This window comes from Symphalangus syndactylus, chromosome 12, assembly GCF_028878055.3.
Source record: "Symphalangus syndactylus isolate Jambi chromosome 12, NHGRI_mSymSyn1-v2.1_pri, whole genome shotgun sequence".
In the NCBI taxonomy this organism is placed as follows: Eukaryota; Metazoa; Chordata; class Mammalia; order Primates; family Hylobatidae; genus Symphalangus; species Symphalangus syndactylus.
The window spans coordinates 74,085,076-74,101,573 of NC_072441.2; the positions used below are offsets into that span (position 1 = coordinate 74,085,076).

At 48.4% G+C, this 16,498-nt stretch overlaps 2 long non-coding RNA genes and 4 other non-coding genes across 6 annotated transcripts; 3 read left to right on the plus strand and 3 right to left on the minus strand.

Moving 5' to 3' along the window:
- Positions 1-817: 817 nt before the first annotated feature.
- Positions 818-981, minus strand: LOC134734922 (U1 spliceosomal RNA). Its single transcript, XR_010117803.1, has one exon. It is a non-coding gene; the product is annotated as a U1 spliceosomal RNA (small nuclear RNA).
- Positions 982-986: 5 nt separating this feature from the next.
- LOC134734230 (uncharacterized) lies at positions 987-6,045 on the plus strand. The gene is made up of 2 exons (XR_010117541.1): positions 987-1,628; positions 1,729-6,045. It is a non-coding gene; the product is annotated as an uncharacterized lncRNA (long non-coding RNA).
- Positions 6,046-7,665: 1,620 nt separating this feature from the next.
- On the minus strand, positions 7,666-7,739 carry TRNAN-GUU (transfer RNA asparagine (anticodon GUU)). Its single transcript has one exon. It is a non-coding gene; the product is annotated as a tRNA-Asn (tRNA).
- Positions 7,740-8,368: 629 nt separating this feature from the next.
- Positions 8,369-8,442, plus strand: TRNAN-GUU (transfer RNA asparagine (anticodon GUU)). The gene has a single exon. It is a non-coding gene; the product is annotated as a tRNA-Asn (tRNA).
- Positions 8,443-10,062: 1,620 nt separating this feature from the next.
- LOC134734231 (uncharacterized) lies at positions 10,063-15,117 on the minus strand. Its single transcript, XR_010117542.1, has 2 exons — positions 14,476-15,117; positions 10,063-14,375 (listed from the first exon to the last, which is right to left on the minus strand). It is a non-coding gene; the product is annotated as an uncharacterized lncRNA (long non-coding RNA).
- Positions 15,118-15,122: 5 nt separating this feature from the next.
- On the plus strand, positions 15,123-15,286 carry LOC134734923 (U1 spliceosomal RNA). Its single transcript, XR_010117804.1, has one exon. It is a non-coding gene; the product is annotated as a U1 spliceosomal RNA (small nuclear RNA).
- Positions 15,287-16,498: the final 1,212 nt, after the last annotated feature.

A 16,498-nucleotide genomic window follows, 5' to 3' on the forward strand; every position in this document is an offset into this window, starting at 1 on the left:
CCAGAAATAGGAAAGGGCTGCTTGGGAGTGGGAAGGATGGGTCGGGGTGCCTGGCAATGGACGTGGGATGTGGAAGCGAGACATCAAACAAGAAGCTGTCGCTTAAATAAAGTCTGAACAAAGAGTAGATATGTAAATGGCAGGAGACAGTAGAGAAACTGGACCCGGTTCCTCATAAAACTTCCCGCCTTATATTTCAGGGAGGATCGCAGCGCATTTCGGCCAAGACAGGTGAGACTGCGGTTCTGACCTGCGGGCCTTGATGAATTGCGTTAGGGCACCTGGGCTCCGGGAGAGCCGTTCCCCTCCACAAAGTAAGCGTGTCATGTCTACAACCCAACGGGGACGCTAAGAGCCCCAAAGACCCTGCTTTCATCCCAAAGATCAGCGCCCGTCTGCGTAGTTTGTACCTGGCTCTATGAGGTGAGAACACATTCCCCGCTAGCACAGAAATCCTACAAACTCCTGAGGGGGCTGTGGTTAGGAGCAGAGGCTGTGTGAAATGTGACTGGGATCTAGGGAAAAACACGAAGATTTTCACAGACCGTGAGAACCCAAGAGACTGGTGAGACCATGGACAAACCTCTGCAAAAAGCAGCCCCGCATAGAAAGGGAAAAGCCGTGCAGCCTTCGCACTAGTTAGCTTGTGTAAAGGCTGACGCTTCTTATTTCTTTTCCGGGGTAGAGACGACATGCTACTTCTATTCCCCAGCCTTCGGGTGTAGGAATAACACTCACCGGTAAGACACAAACCAATAGAAAAAGTACGTAACACTTATCGGACAACCTATTCTTTAAACTACAAAAAAAGAAATTTCACGGGAAAGCGCGAACGCAGCCCCCTACTACCACAAGCTACGCACTCGAGTCTCCCACATTTGGGGAAATCACAGGGGTCAGCACGTTCGGAGTGCAATGGACAAGCCTCGCCCTGGAAAAACCACCTTCGTGATCATGGCACCTCCCCTGCCGGGTAAGTATGAGCTTGTGCACCTCCGCCCCGCCACAGCCTCACGCGCCTCACCCTTTACACGCACGGTCACTTGCCCCGCGCACCCCCGAGCCCTCCTAGCCCTGACACACAGCTGGGACTCTCAGGTCCCACCAGCGGTCCTGAACCCGCTCCCTCGGCACGGGAACTCCTTTGTGGCGAAGCAGCAGGTGGGGAAGCAGCAGCCCCTGCGCTGCCTCATCTACATAGAAGTCGCCCTATCCGTGATGTCACCGACAGTGCCTTTCCCAGTCCCTGTCTGTCTCTCTGCCACTCAGCCGACCAACCCGCTGCCGGATCCGGCAAGGGGAAGTGACGTCTGTCTCTCCCTTTTTTCTCTTCCCACCCCGGCGTCTGTTCTCGCCCAAAGAAGCTGGTTCTCAGCCTGCGCTGCGGAGCAAACTTTCGGTGGCCAGCTGGAGCCTGGGCATCCTTCCTCAAATAATGGCTTTTAATTCGCAGACTAGAACGTTTAGGATTACAAAAGAAACCGGTTCTCTTCACACTCTCATCCTTGTGGTGTAGCATTCCGCTTGAAATTGGAAGCCGTTCAATGTCAGAGAGAAACCATATTGATGAAATTAAAGAGGCTTCTCAGATGACTGCAAACCAGCCTTCCTTACTGGTTTTATCACTGGTAATGTTATAAAGACAGTTGTCCAGTTTCATGAATCTTGTAGGTTTTTGTTTGTTTATTTGTTTGTTTTGATGTTGTTGTTGTTGTTTTCCAAATTCAGTATTGTAGAAAGATATGCTGCGCCAGAAGAGATGATTGGACACTCTCAAGCGTGGTGTTGGACTTTGTCATCTCTTGCACAGCCATCTCCAGACCTTAGTGCTTACCTCATGTTAGTTTTTTATATCCTGCAAAGACAAAACCAAAATAATCCAAATTTGACACAAATACCTGGGATACGTCTTATTTGAGATGTTTAACAAATGTCTGGATCGTCTTTTCTTACATTGGATTATAACGAAGGAAACACTGTGAAGTAAGCAAAGTTGGAATTCCCAAGTCAGAGACCATTTGAATATTTACAAGTAGATTTGAGACAGGAATAGTACAGGGTGGTCACAGGGTAACAAATTCTAGGCAGCAGATTTACATGACTTGAGGCTATGGGCTGATAAGACGCTGAAAAACCAGGGTTGTGGGCCAAGCTGGCTAAGACTGACTGGACCCAATGTGGTGCTGGATTTGACGTAGGTTTTACCTAGGCCCTCATTATATGCTCATTAACATACTAAATCACACCCCCACCAGTGCCATGACAGTTCTGAGACCAATATTTGATGTAAAAATGGATGGCACCACAGTTCCGAGAAATCTCCACCTTTACCCAGGAATTTTCATGAATATTCCACTCCTTGGTTAAAGAAACCCATCGAGATGAAACCCCAGAACCCACTGTTCTCTCTCGGGTATGCCTGAACTCCCCTTTCTTGAGTGTGTACTTTTTGCTTTGCAATACATCTCTTCTTTCACTATTTGCTCACTCATTCTTGACTTGGTTCTCGAGATGGTGTCAAGAGCCTGGACACCACAGCTGGGGTCGAGATCCCACCAGTGTCCGGGGACCTCCCCCAGCCCACCAGTATCAGATTCTATTCCATTGCTCCAATCACAAAACATTGAATGGAGGGTTCTCCTTTGGAGACCATAAAGTAAAGATTCTGTGGCACGGTGGCCAGTTAGGCCACTGGAAGGCATGGCAAAATATTGAAAATGAGGGATTAGGTGACAGTATAGTAACTGCTGAATACTAAATACTTGATCCAGGCCCCATTCCCTGGAGACTGACAGGGAGACACATCGTCCAGGTAGTAGTGGAGAAACTTTCTGGGTATCTGACCAGGCTTTGTGGAAAGAACTGGCACCATCCTGCACATATAACCGCCTGATGGGTTCTTCCTGCCCACTGTACATACAAAATCAATTCATGGAGACCATGGCATTGCAGTAAAGAGTTTAATTGACACAGGCCAGCCACGACATGGGGGGGACAGAGTTATTACTCAAATCGATCTCACTGAAGGCTTGGAGGTAAGGGGTTTTTCAAAGATAGTTTGGTGGGGAGGGGGCTAGGGCTTGGGCGGTGCTGACTGTTGGGGATGAAATCACAGGGGTGTGGAAAATGGCCCTCCTGCACTGAGCCAGCTGCTGGGTGGGGGCTAAGGGACTGGTTGATTTTCGGGCCCAATGGTGCCATCCAGTAGTCAGAAATGCAAAAGCCTGAAAAGACATCTCAAGAGGCCAGTCTTAGGTTCTACAATAGCGATGTTCTTCACAGCAGTAATTGGGGAAGCTGCAAATCTTGTGACCTCTGGAATAATGGCTGGTAATTATTTAATGAGGCATACATCTTAGTAGAATTCAGGCCCCTTTCATCCTCCTAACTTGGTGGCCTTTCATTAGTTTTACAGGGGTAATTTAGTTTTGGGGAAGGTTATCATTTAAACCAACCTTTTTGGCTGTCCCCAGTGTTTTTGGCACCAGGGACTGGTTTCACGGAAGACAATTTTTCCATGGAAGGGGGTTTCCGGATGAAACCGTTCCACCTCAGGTCATCCGGCATTAGTTACAGTCTCATAGGGAGTGCGCAATCTGGATCCCTCACATGTGCAGTTCCCGACAGGGTCCGAGCTCCGATGAGAATCTAATGCCGATGCTGATCTGACAAGAGGTGGAGCTCAGGTGGTAATGCTGGAAAGCCTGCAGCTCACCTCCTGCTGTTTGGCTGGGTTCCTAACAGGCCATGGACCAATACCTGTCTTGTGGCCCTGGGGGTTGGGGACCCCTGATTTAAACCATAAACTCAATTTTCCCCAAAGATAGCTTGGGAGAAATTGCACAGGAATGAGCAAAGACAGCTAGCCTGTGAGGCTAGAACCAAAATGGAGTCAGCCATGTCAGATTTCTCTGATTGCCATAATTTTGCAAAAGTAATTTCAGAGGGACTACGCTGGACACTTGTTAAAAGCATGAGGCGGATTTTATTGTATGTACTACAGCAGGCAAGAGAGACCAGCAGAGAACTGAGCTCAACTCCAAATACAGCAAGAAGAGTTGAAGATTTATAGCCAATCGGCAAGATAAGAAAGTCAGTGGATGGAACATTACTAAGAGGAACTTGATTAGCTATCAAAGGTGGTTGGGAGGACTCCTGCTAAACTAGACTCAACAGTATTCTTTTCTAAACCTGGACTTGGCAGGCCAAGAACTAATAGAGAAAAGGGCTCAGAGGAAACTGACTAGGGTTTGGTCAAAGATGGAGTCCTTGTCAACTCTACATTGAAGCTTCTGCAAATAAACGAAGACCAACCAAATGAAAAAAAAAGCAAAGGCTATTTATTCTGAGCTTGCTATGGCAGGGAGTCAGCCACTGTTACTTGTGTTTTGGCAGAGACTTGAAGGCAGTCAGAAGGGTGGGAAAGCTTTTTAAAAAGAAAGGCTTCAGGTGTGCTTGGACTGGAGGCTGTCAGCATGGTGAAGCTATAGATAGATGAAAAAAATCAAAATATTTTACCCCAGGATATATTTCTTTGGCATATTTTAAGATGGCTGTCAGAGAGCCAGCAAACAGAAGTAACTCTGCAAAACTGCCTTTTACAGGGGAAATTTACACCTGCAGAGAATCTGCATGAATCCAGCCTTCCCTTGTCAGGATTGAGAAATAAAAATAAGCCCTAGGCCCTACGACCAACTGAACGGACTCCCTCTTGGCTGACAGGGCCGCAGAGAAACCTTGAAAGCTGTTTCTGGCTGTGACAGGATAGGAGGTCGGGCATGCCCCCTTAAAATCCCTCCCTCGCTAACTGCCATTATGAGGCAGGAGAACAGCAGAGGCAGTTGGAAGTTGGATAAAAGGCAGAATGAGTAAAAGCAGAAACAGAAGCAAGGTGATGGGACGGGACAGCAAGAAGCAAGAAAAAAGGCAGAAGTTGAGTGGCCAAAACAAAAAGTAAGATTAAAAAAAGCAAGCAAGGCTGGGCGCAGCTGCTCACCCCTGTAATCCCAGCAGTTTGTGAGGCCAAGGCAGGCGGATTGCCTGAGGTCAGGAGTTCGAGACCAGCCTGACCAACACAGCGAAACCCCGTTCTCTACTAAAAATACAAAAAAATAGCTGGGCATGGTGATGCTCTCCTGCACTCCCAGCTACTCAGGAGGCTGAGACAGGAGAATTGCTTGAACCCGGGAGGCAGAGGTTGCAGTGAGCCAAGATCGCGCCACTGCACTCCAGACTGGGCAACAGAGCGAGACCCTGTCTTAAAAAAAAAAAAAAAAAAGCGAGCAAGGATCCCATGGCCAGCAAGATCCAAACCAGGAAAGGTGCAGCTCTTCAGAGATAGGCATGTGCATTAGAGAGAAAAAGTATCCTTAGCAGGACTTCATATGATAATCAGCTCATTAAAGCTCATGCATATGGACTGCATATCATGCATGTACTTAAAATTATGGGATGGAGGCAACATTCAAGCACACAAGGGCCAAAGTAACAAAGCAACCCACCTATCAATCAAAAGGCAAACACTGGCTAAAGATTAGGCATCCTTGGCCGGGCACAGTGGCTCATGCCTGTAATCCCAGCACTTTGCGAGGCCGAGGCGGGCGGATCATGAGGTCAGGAGATCGAGACCATCCTGGCTAACATGGTGAAACCCCGTCTCTACTAAAAATACAAAAAAATTAGCTGGGCGTGGTGGCGGGCGCCTGTAGTCCCAGCTGCTGGGAAGGCTGAGGCAGGAGAATGGCGTGAACCCGTGAGGCAGAGCTTGCAGTGAGCCGGGATCGTGCCACTGCACTCCAGCCTGGGTGACAGAGCGAGACTCCGTCTCACACACACACACATACAAAAAAAAAAAAAAAAAGATTAGGCATCCTTGTGAAGAGAAGAAAACACACACACACACACACACACACACACACACACACACACACACACACACAGACCCCAAGTACACCAAACTAATACCGATCTAATCTCCCAGAGGTCAGCCCACCCTCCCCACTCTGAGAGTGTTACTGTGCTTAATAAACTTTTGCTTTGCTTTGCTGCTTTGTGTGTGTCATGTACAGTTCTTTGTTTGGGACACCAAGAGCCTGGAACCGCACGGCACCATCTGGTAAGAATTAGGCTTTTTTGGCTGGGCGCGGTGGCTTATGCCTGTAATCCCAGCACTTTGCGAGGCCGAGGCGGGCGGATCACGAGGTCGGGGAAATCGAGACCATCCTGCCTAACACGGTGAAACCCCGTCTCTACTAAAAATACAAAAAAATTAGCCGGGCGTGGTGGCGGGCGCCTGTAGTCCCAGGTACTCAGGAGGCTGAGGCAGGAGAATGGCCTGAACCCGGGAGGCGGAGCTTGCAGTGAGCCGAGATCGCGCCACTGCACTCCAGCCTGGGCGACAGAGAGAGACTCCGTCTCAAAAAAAAAAAAAAAAAAAAGAATTAGGCTTTTTTTCCCCTAAGGGTTAACAACAAACCAGCCCTTTGGAAAGACTTGCTTCACCGCTGTTATCAACCAACGGCCTGATGCTTTCCCTCCGATTTGTGGTTTTGACAAAACAAGCAAGCAGCATTCCTTCCTGATAAGAGACCACCGACCTAGGAATGATTCTGGCCAGACTAGAGAGGATGTAGTGAGGGTTTTCATGTCCTCTGCTTCAGCTTTTGATGTCAGAGGGCCACAAACTCCACTCTCAGATGATTGCTAATGCCACCATTTTATGAGCATGGGCCCCATGGAGAGGCACGAAGCTCAATTGCACATCTGCACATTTTTCCTCCTATAAATATTGCTATTGGAATATTATTTGGTACGGCTCCCGTGAAAGATACTTTGCAGAATGTACTCAAATTAGAAGCATTATATAAACACTATAATGTAGCAATGGTGCATCAAGTTCCCTACACTACAGAAATATCTGCGGTGTAGATATTTCCACAATGACCAAAGATATGTGTACAAGAAAGGTGGCTGCAGCATTCTTTGTAATCCTAAAACGATGACACCAACCTCATCTCACAAACTTTTCTTCTTTTTTTTGAGATGGAGTCTCGCTGTGTTGCCCAGGCTGGAGTGTAGTGGTGCGATCTCGGCTCACTGCAGCCTCCACCTCCCAGGTTCAAATGATTCTCCTGCCTCAGAATCCCAAGCAGCTGGGAATACAGGCACATGCCACCATGCCTGGCTAATAAAAACATTTTTAAAAGGGTTAAATAAATCATGCACAAACTGACGAAAAATACTGTTTTCAAAAACGATGGAGAAGATCACTATGATGATGAATGATTCCACTGGTCACGTTATTGATAGAGCAATCAGTAAATCCAGGCACATCCTGGGGATATTATTGACCTCCTATTATTAAAATACGAAAAAATAGAGGCATGTAGATTACTCATTTAAGCGTATAACGGACTGAATTAGAATTTTATCACACCAGAAGTGGGTTCCTAGGTCTCTGTTTCAGGATTCCTGAGTTACACACGTATAAACCCAGGATTTCAGGAGATACTCCGTTAAGAATCCGGTCGTTGGGGGGGGGGCGGTGGGGGCCGGCCCTTCACATGGATAAGTCACAAATTAGTGGCTTAGGACTCCGGGAAGATAAAATCTTCCCCATTTATCTAGTGATTGACAATGCAGGAATACTTTAAAAGTTCCAACAAGCGTCCCTGGGTGGGCTCGAACCACCAACCTTTCGGTTAACAGCCGAACGCGCTAACCGATTGCGCCACAGAGACAGGTACTGCCAGTTCTACCGGGCGCTATAGGAAGGGCGCACGCACTAAACTTCCTCCATCCCTTCCATCCTCAGGGCCCGCCCGGCAGGACGACTGAGCAAGGCCTTGGAAAACCGGAGAGATTGGAGCGGTGAGTCGCGCTGGTCACGTTGGACACCCGCGCGTTGGGAGGTTCTGGAGCCAGAAGGACAGCCGAATGGCCTTCGCCCGCCCTGCCCCTCGCCTGCTTCAGCAGCGGCCACAAAAGCGACTGGGCAGGGAGGCACAGGCTCCCTCACTGGATGAAGGCGGCGCAAAGAACGGGAAGAGCCATCCCGGGAGCCACCGGGCGTTCAGCTTCCCTAGGGCCCCCAGGCGGCTCGGGCCGGGGTCTCAACCGGGGCGTTTCCAGGGGTTTCTGAAGCAGGCGAGGGGCAGGGCGAGCGAAGGCCATTCGGCTGTCCTTCTGGCTCCAGAACCTCCCAACGCGCGGGTGTCCAACGTGACCAGCGCGACTCACCGCTCCAATCTCTCCGGTTTTCCAAGGCCTTGCTCAGTCGTCCTGCCGGGCGGGCCCTGAGGATGGAAGGGATGGAGGAAGTTTAGTGCGTGCGCCCTTCCTATAGCGCCCGGTAGAACTGGCAGTACCTGTCTCTGTGGCGCAATCGGTTAGCGCGTTCGGCTGTTAACCGAAAGGTTGGTGGTTCGAGCCCACCCAGGGACGCTTGTTGGAACTTTTAAAGTATTCCTGCATTGTCAATCACTAGATAAATGGGGAAGATTTTATCTTCCCGGAGTCCTAAGCCACTAATTTGTGACTTATCCATGTGAAGGGCCGGCCCCCACCGCCCCCCCCCCAACGACCGGATTCTTAACGGAGTATCTCCTGAAATCCTGGGTTTATACGTGTGTAACTCAGGAATCCTGAAACAGAGACCTAGGAACCCACTTCTGGTGTGATAAAATTCTAATTCAGTCCGTTATACGCTTAAATGAGTAATCTACATGCCTCTATTTTTTCGTATTTTAATAATAGGAGGTCAATAATATCCCCAGGATGTGCCTGGATTTACTGATTGCTCTATCAATAACGTGACCAGTGGAATCATTCATCATCATAGTGATCTTCTCCATCGTTTTTGAAAACAGTATTTTTCGTCAGTTTGTGCATGATTTATTTAACCCTTTTAAAAATGTTTTTATTAGCCAGGCATGGTGGCATGTGCCTGTATTCCCAGCTGCTTGGGATTCTGAGGCAGGAGAATCATTTGAACCTGGGAGGTGGAGGCTGCAGTGAGCCGAGATCGCACCACTACACTCCAGCCTGGGCAACACAGCGAGACTCCATCTCAAAAAAAAGAAGAAAAGTTTGTGAGATGAGGTTGGTGTCATCGTTTTAGGATTACAAAGAATGCTGCAGCCACCTTTCTTGTACACATATCTTTGGTCATTGTGGAAATATCTACACCGCAGATATTTCTGTAGTGTAGGGAACTTGATGCACCATTGCTACATTATAGTGTTTATATAATGCTTCTAATTTGAGTACATTCTGCAAAGTATCTTTCACGGGAGCCGTACCAAATAATATTCCAATAGCAATATTTATAGGAGGAAAAATGTGCAGATGTGCAATTGAGCTTCGTGCCTCTCCATGGGGCCCATGCTCATAAAATGGTGGCATTAGCAATCATCTGAGAGTGGAGTTTGTGGCCCTCTGACATCAAAAGCTGAAGCAGAGGACATGAAAACCCTCACTACATCCTCTCTAGTCTGGCCAGAATCATTCCTAGGTCGGTGGTCTCTTATCAGGAAGGAATGCTGCTTGCTTGTTTTGTCAAAACCACAAATCGGAGGGAAAGCATCAGGCCGTTGGTTGATAACAGCGGTGAAGCAAGTCTTTCCAAAGGGCTGGTTTGTTGTTAACCCTTAGGGGAAAAAAAGCCTAATTCTTTTTTTTTTTTTTTTTTTTGAGACGGAGTCTCTCTCTGTCGCCCAGGCTGGAGTGCAGTGGCGCGATCTCGGCTCACTGCAAGCTCCGCCTCCCGGGTTCAGGCCATTCTCCTGCCTCAGCCTCCTGAGTACCTGGGACTACAGGCGCCCGCCACCACGCCCGGCTAATTTTTTTGTATTTTTAGTAGAGACGGGGTTTCACCGTGTTAGGCAGGATGGTCTCGATTTCCCCGACCTCGTGATCCGCCCGCCTCGGCCTCGCAAAGTGCTGGGATTACAGGCATAAGCCACCGCGCCCAGCCAAAAAAGCCTAATTCTTACCAGATGGTGCCGTGCGGTTCCAGGCTCTTGGTGTCCCAAACAAAGAACTGTACATGACACACACAAAGCAGCAAAGCAAAGCAAAAGTTTATTAAGCACAGTAACACTCTCAGAGTGGGGAGGGTGGGCTGACCTCTGGGAGATTAGATCGGTATTAGTTTGGTGTACTTGGGGTCTGTGTGTGTGTGTGTGTGTGTGTGTGTGTGTGTGTGTGTGTGTGTGTTTTCTTCTCTTCACAAGGATGCCTAATCTTTTTTTTTTTTTTTTTGTATGTGTGTGTGTGTGAGACGGAGTCTCGCTCTGTCACCCAGGCTGGAGTGCAGTGGCACGATCCCGGCTCACTGCAAGCTCTGCCTCACGGGTTCACGCCATTCTCCTGCCTCAGCCTTCCCAGCAGCTGGGACTACAGGCGCCCGCCACCACGCCCAGCTAATTTTTTTGTATTTTTAGTAGAGACGGGGTTTCACCATGTTAGCCAGGATGGTCTCGATCTCCTGACCTCATGATCCGCCCGCCTCGGCCTCGCAAAGTGCTGGGATTACAGGCATGAGCCACTGTGCCCGGCCAAGGATGCCTAATCTTTAGCCAGTGTTTGCCTTTTGATTGATAGGTGGGTTGCTTTGTTACTTTGGCCCTTGTGTGCTTGAATGTTGCCTCCATCCCATAATTTTAAGTACATGCATGATATGCAGTCCATATGCATGAGCTTTAATGAGCTGATTATCATATGAAGTCCTGCTAAGGATACTTTTTCTCTCTAATGCACATGCCTATCTCTGAAGAGCTGCACCTTTCCTGGTTTGGATCTTGCTGGCCATGGGATCCTTGCTCGCTTTTTTTTTTTTTTTTTTAAGACAGGGTCTCGCTCTGTTGCCCAGTCTGGAGTGCAGTGGCGCGATCTTGGCTCACTGCAACCTCTGCCTCCCGGGTTCAAGCAATTCTCCTGTCTCAGCCTCCTGAGTAGCTGGGAGTGCAGGAGAGCATCACCATGCCCAGCTATTTTTTTGTATTTTTAGTAGAGAACGGGGTTTCGCTGTGTTGGTCAGGCTGGTCTCGAACTCCTGACCTCAGGCAATCCGCCTGCCTTGGCCTCACAAACTGCTGGGATTACAGGGGTGAGCAGCTGCGCCCAGCCTTGCTTGCTTTTTTTAATCTTACTTTTTGTTTTGGCCACTCAACTTCTGCCTTTTTTCTTGCTTCTTGCTGTCCCGTCCCATCACCTTGCTTCTGTTTCTGCTTTTACTCATTCTGCCTTTTATCCAACTTCCAACTGCCTCTGCTGTTCTCCTGCCTCATAATGGCAGTTAGCGAGGGAGGGATTTTAAGGGGGCATGCCCGACCTCCTATCCTGTCACAGCCAGAAACAGCTTTCAAGGTTTCTCTGCGGCCCTGTCAGCCAAGAGGGAGTCCGTTCAGTTGGTCGTAGGGCCTAGGGCTTATTTTTATTTCTCAATCCTGACAAGGGAAGGCTGGATTCATGCAGATTCTCTGCAGGTGTAAATTTCCCCTGTAAAAGGCAGTTTTGCAGAGTTACTTCTGTTTGCTGGCTCTCTGACAGCCATCTTAAAATATGCCAAAGAAATATATCCTGGGGTAAAATATTTTGATTTTTTTCATCTATCTATAGCTTCACCATGCTGACAGCCTCCAGTCCAAGCACACCTGAAGCCTTTCTTTTTAAAAAGCTTTCCCACCCTTCTGACTGCCTTCAAGTCTCTGCCAAAACACAAGTAACAGTGGCTGACTCCCTGCCATAGCAAGCTCAGAATAAATAGCCTTTGCTTTTTTTTTCATTTGGTTGGTCTTCGTTTATTTGCAGAAGCTTCAATGTAGAGTTGACAAGGACTCCATCTTTGACCAAACCCTAGTCAGTTTCCTCTGAGCCCTTTTCTCTATTAGTTCTTGGCCTGCCAAGTCCAGGTTTAGAAAAGAATACTGTTGAGTCTAGTTTAGCAGGAGTCCTCCCAACCACCTTTGATAGCTAATCAAGTTCCTCTTAGTAATGTTCCATCCACTGACTTTCTTATCTTGCCGATTGGCTATAAATCTTCAACTCTTCTTGCTGTATTTGGAGTTGAGCTCAGTTCTCTGCTGGTCTCTCTTGCCTGCTGTAGTACATACAATAAAATCCGCCTCATGCTTTTAACAAGTGTCCAGCGTAGTCCCTCTGAAATTACTTTTGCAAAATTATGGCAATCAGAGAAATCTGACATGGCTGACTCCATTTTGGTTCTAGCCTCACAGGCTAGCTGTCTTTGCTCATTCCTGTGCAATTTCTCCCAAGCTATCTTTGGGGAAAATTGAGTTTATGGTTTAAATCAGGGGTCCCCAACCCCCAGGGCCACAAGACAGGTATTGGTCCATGGCCTGTTAGGAACCCAGCCAAACAGCAGGAGGTGAGCTGCAGGCTTTCCAGCATTACCACCTGAGCTCCACCTCTTGTCAGATCAGCATCGGCATTAGATTCTCATCGGAGCTCGGACCCTGTCGGGAACTGCACATGTGAGGGATCCAGATTGCGCACTCCCTATGAGACTGTAACTAATGCCGGATGACCTGAGGTGGAACGGTTTCATCCGGAAACCCCCTTCCATGGAAAAATTGTCTTCCGTGAAACCAGTCCCTGGTGCCAAAAACACTGGGGACAGCCAAAAAGGTTGGTTTAAATGATAACCTTCCCCAAAACTAAATTACCCCTGTAAAACTAATGAAAGGCCACCAAGTTAGGAGGATGAAAGGGGCCTGAATTCTACTAAGATGTATGCCTCATTAAATAATTACCAGCCATTATTCCAGAGGTCACAAGATTTGCAGCTTCCCCAATTACTGCTGTGAAGAACATCGCTATTGTAGAACCTAAGACTGGCCTCTTGAGATGTCTTTTCAGGCTTTTGCATTTCTGACTACTGGATGGCACCATTGGGCCCGAAAATCAACCAGTCCCTTAGCCCCCACCCAGCAGCTGGCTCAGTGCAGGAGGGCCATTTTCCACACCCCTGTGATTTCATCCCCAACAGTCAGCACCGCCCAAGCCCTAGCCCCCTCCCCACCAAACTATCTTTGAAAAACCCCTTACCTCCAAGCCTTCAGTGAGATCGATTTGAGTAATAACTCTGTCCCCCCCATGTCGTGGCTGGCCTGTGTCAATTAAACTCTTTACTGCAATGCCATGGTCTCCATGAATTGATTTTGTATGTACAGTGGGCAGGAAGAACCCATCAGGCGGTTATATGTGCAGGATGGTGCCAGTTCTTTCCACAAAGCCTGGTCAGATACCCAGAAAGTTTCTCCACTACTACCTGGACGATGTGTCTCCCTGTCAGTCTCCAGGGAATGGGGCCTGGATCAAGTATTTAGTATTCAGCAGTTACTATACTGTCACCTAATCCCTCATTTTCAATATTTTGCCATGCCTTCCAGTGGCCTAACTGGCCACCGTGCCACAGAATCTTTACTTTATGGTCTCCAAAGGAGAACCCTCCATTCAATGTTTTGTGATTGGAGCAATGGAATAGAATCTGATACTGGTGGGCTGGGGGAGGTCCCCGGACACTGGTGGGATCTCGACCCCAGCTGTGGTGTCCAGGCTCTTGACACCATCTCGAGAACCAAGTCAAGAATGAGTGAGCAAATAGTGAAAGAAGAGATGTATTGCAAAGCAAAAAGTACACACTCAAGAAAGGGGAGTTCAGGCATACCCGAGAGAGAACAGTGGGTTCTGGGGTTTCATCTCGATGGGTTTCTTTAACCAAGGAGTGGAATATTCATGAAAATTCCTGGGTAAAGGTGGAGATTTCTCGGAACTGTGGTGCCATCCATTTTTACATCAAATATTGGTCTCAGAACTGTCATGGCACTGGTGGGGGTGTGATTTAGTATGTTAATGAGCATATAATGAGGGCCTAGGTAAAACCTACGTCAAATCCAGCACCACATTGGGTCCAGTCAGTCTTAGCCAGCTTGGCCCACAACCCTGGTTTTTCAGCGTCTTATCAGCCCATAGCCTCAAGTCATGTAAATCTGCTGCCTAGAATTTGTTACCCTGTGACCACCCTGTACTATTCCTGTCTCAAATCTACTTGTAAATATTCAAATGGTCTCTGACTTGGGAATTCCAACTTTGCTTACTTCACAGTGTTTCCTTCGTTATAATCCAATGTAAGAAAAGACGATCCAGACATTTGTTAAACATCTCAAATAAGACGTATCCCAGGTATTTGTGTCAAATTTGGATTATTTTGGTTTTGTCTTTGCAGGATATAAAAAACTAACATGAGGTAAGCACTAAGGTCTGGAGATGGCTGTGCAAGAGATGACAAAGTCCAACACCACGCTTGAGAGTGTCCAATCATCTCTTCTGGCGCAGCATATCTTTCTACAATACTGAATTTGGAAAACAACAACAACAACATCAAAACAAACAAATAAACAAACAAAAACCTACAAGATTCATGAAACTGGACAACTGTCTTTATAACATTACCAGTGATAAAACCAGTAAGGAAGGCTGGTTTGCAGTCATCTGAGAAGCCTCTTTAATTTCATCAATATGGTTTCTCTCTGACATTGAACGGCTTCCAATTTCAAGCGGAATGCTACACCACAAGGATGAGAGTGTGAAGAGAACCGGTTTCTTTTGTAATCCTAAACGTTCTAGTCTGCGAATTAAAAGCCATTATTTGAGGAAGGATGCCCAGGCTCCAGCTGGCCACCGAAAGTTTGCTCCGCAGCGCAGGCTGAGAACCAGCTTCTTTGGGCGAGAACAGACGCCGGGGTGGGAAGAGAAAAAAGGGAGAGACAGACGTCACTTCCCCTTGCCGGATCCGGCAGCGGGTTGGTCGGCTGAGTGGCAGAGAGACAGACAGGGACTGGGAAAGGCACTGTCGGTGACATCACGGATAGGGCGACTTCTATGTAGATGAGGCAGCGCAGGGGCTGCTGCTTCCCCACCTGCTGCTTCGCCACAAAGGAGTTCCCGTGCCGAGGGAGCGGGTTCAGGACCGCTGGTGGGACCTGAGAGTCCCAGCTGTGTGTCAGGGCTAGGAGGGCTCGGGGGTGCGCGGGGCAAGTGACCGTGCGTGTAAAGGGTGAGGCGCGTGAGGCTGTGGCGGGGCGGAGGTGCACAAGCTCATACTTACCCGGCAGGGGAGGTGCCATGATCACGAAGGTGGTTTTTCCAGGGCGAGGCTTGTCCATTGCACTCCGAACGTGCTGACCCCTGTGATTTCCCCAAATGTGGGAGACTCGAGTGCGTAGCTTGTGGTAGTAGAGGGCTGCGTTCGCGCTTTCCCGTGAAATTTCTTTTTTTGTAGTTTAAAGAATAGGTTGTCCGATAAGTGTTACGTACTTTTTCTATTGGTTTGTGTCTTACCGGTGAGTGTTATTCCTACACCCGAAGGCTGGGGAATAGAAGTAGCATGTCGTCTCTACCCCGGAAAAGAAATAAGAAGCGTCAGCCTTTACACAAGCTAACTAGTGCGAAGGCTGCACGGCTTTTCCCTTTCTATGCGGGGCTGCTTTTTGCAGAGGTTTGTCCATGGTCTCACCAGTCTCTTGGGTTCTCACGGTCTGTGAAAATCTTCGTGTTTTTCCCTAGATCCCAGTCACATTTCACACAGCCTCTGCTCCTAACCACAGCCCCCTCAGGAGTTTGTAGGATTTCTGTGCTAGCGGGGAATGTGTTCTCACCTCATAGAGCCAGGTACAAACTACGCAGACGGGCGCTGATCTTTGGGATGAAAGCAGGGTCTTTGGGGCTCTTAGCGTCCCCGTTGGGTTGTAGACATGACACGCTTACTTTGTGGAGGGGAACGGCTCTCCCGGAGCCCAGGTGCCCTAACGCAATTCATCAAGGCCCGCAGGTCAGAACCGCAGTCTCACCTGTCTTGGCCGAAATGCGCTGCGATCCTCCCTGAAATATAAGGCGGGAAGTTTTATGAGGAACCGGGTCCAGTTTCTCTACTGTCTCCTGCCATTTACATATCTACTCTTTGTTCAGACTTTATTTAAGCGACAGCTTCTTGTTTGATGTCTCGCTTCCACATCCCACGTCCATTGCCAGGCACCCCGACCCATCCTTCCCACTCCCAAGCAGCCCTTTCCTATTTCTGGCGCCAGTGTCCTCCCCCGTCCCTCTTTCTTCAGGCCCTCGCTTATCACCTTCATGGACAGAAAATACTTAGCTCTCTCTCAACCTGCAGTTTGCACCTGACACGCATCAGTACCCTGGCAAATTCCTTAATACCCCTTCTCAAATGGCACTGTAAATTCATCTTTTTTTTTTTTTTTTTTTTGACGGAGTCTCGCTCTGTCACTCAGGCTGGAGTGCAGTGGCGCCATCTCGGCTCACTGCAAGCTCAGTCTCCCAGGTTCATGCCATTCTCCCGCCTCAGCCTCCTACGAGTAGCTGGGACTACAGGCGCCCGCCACCACGCCCGGCTAATTTTTTGTATTTTTAGTAGAGACGGGGTTTCACCGTGTTAGCCAGGATGGTCTCGACCTCCTGA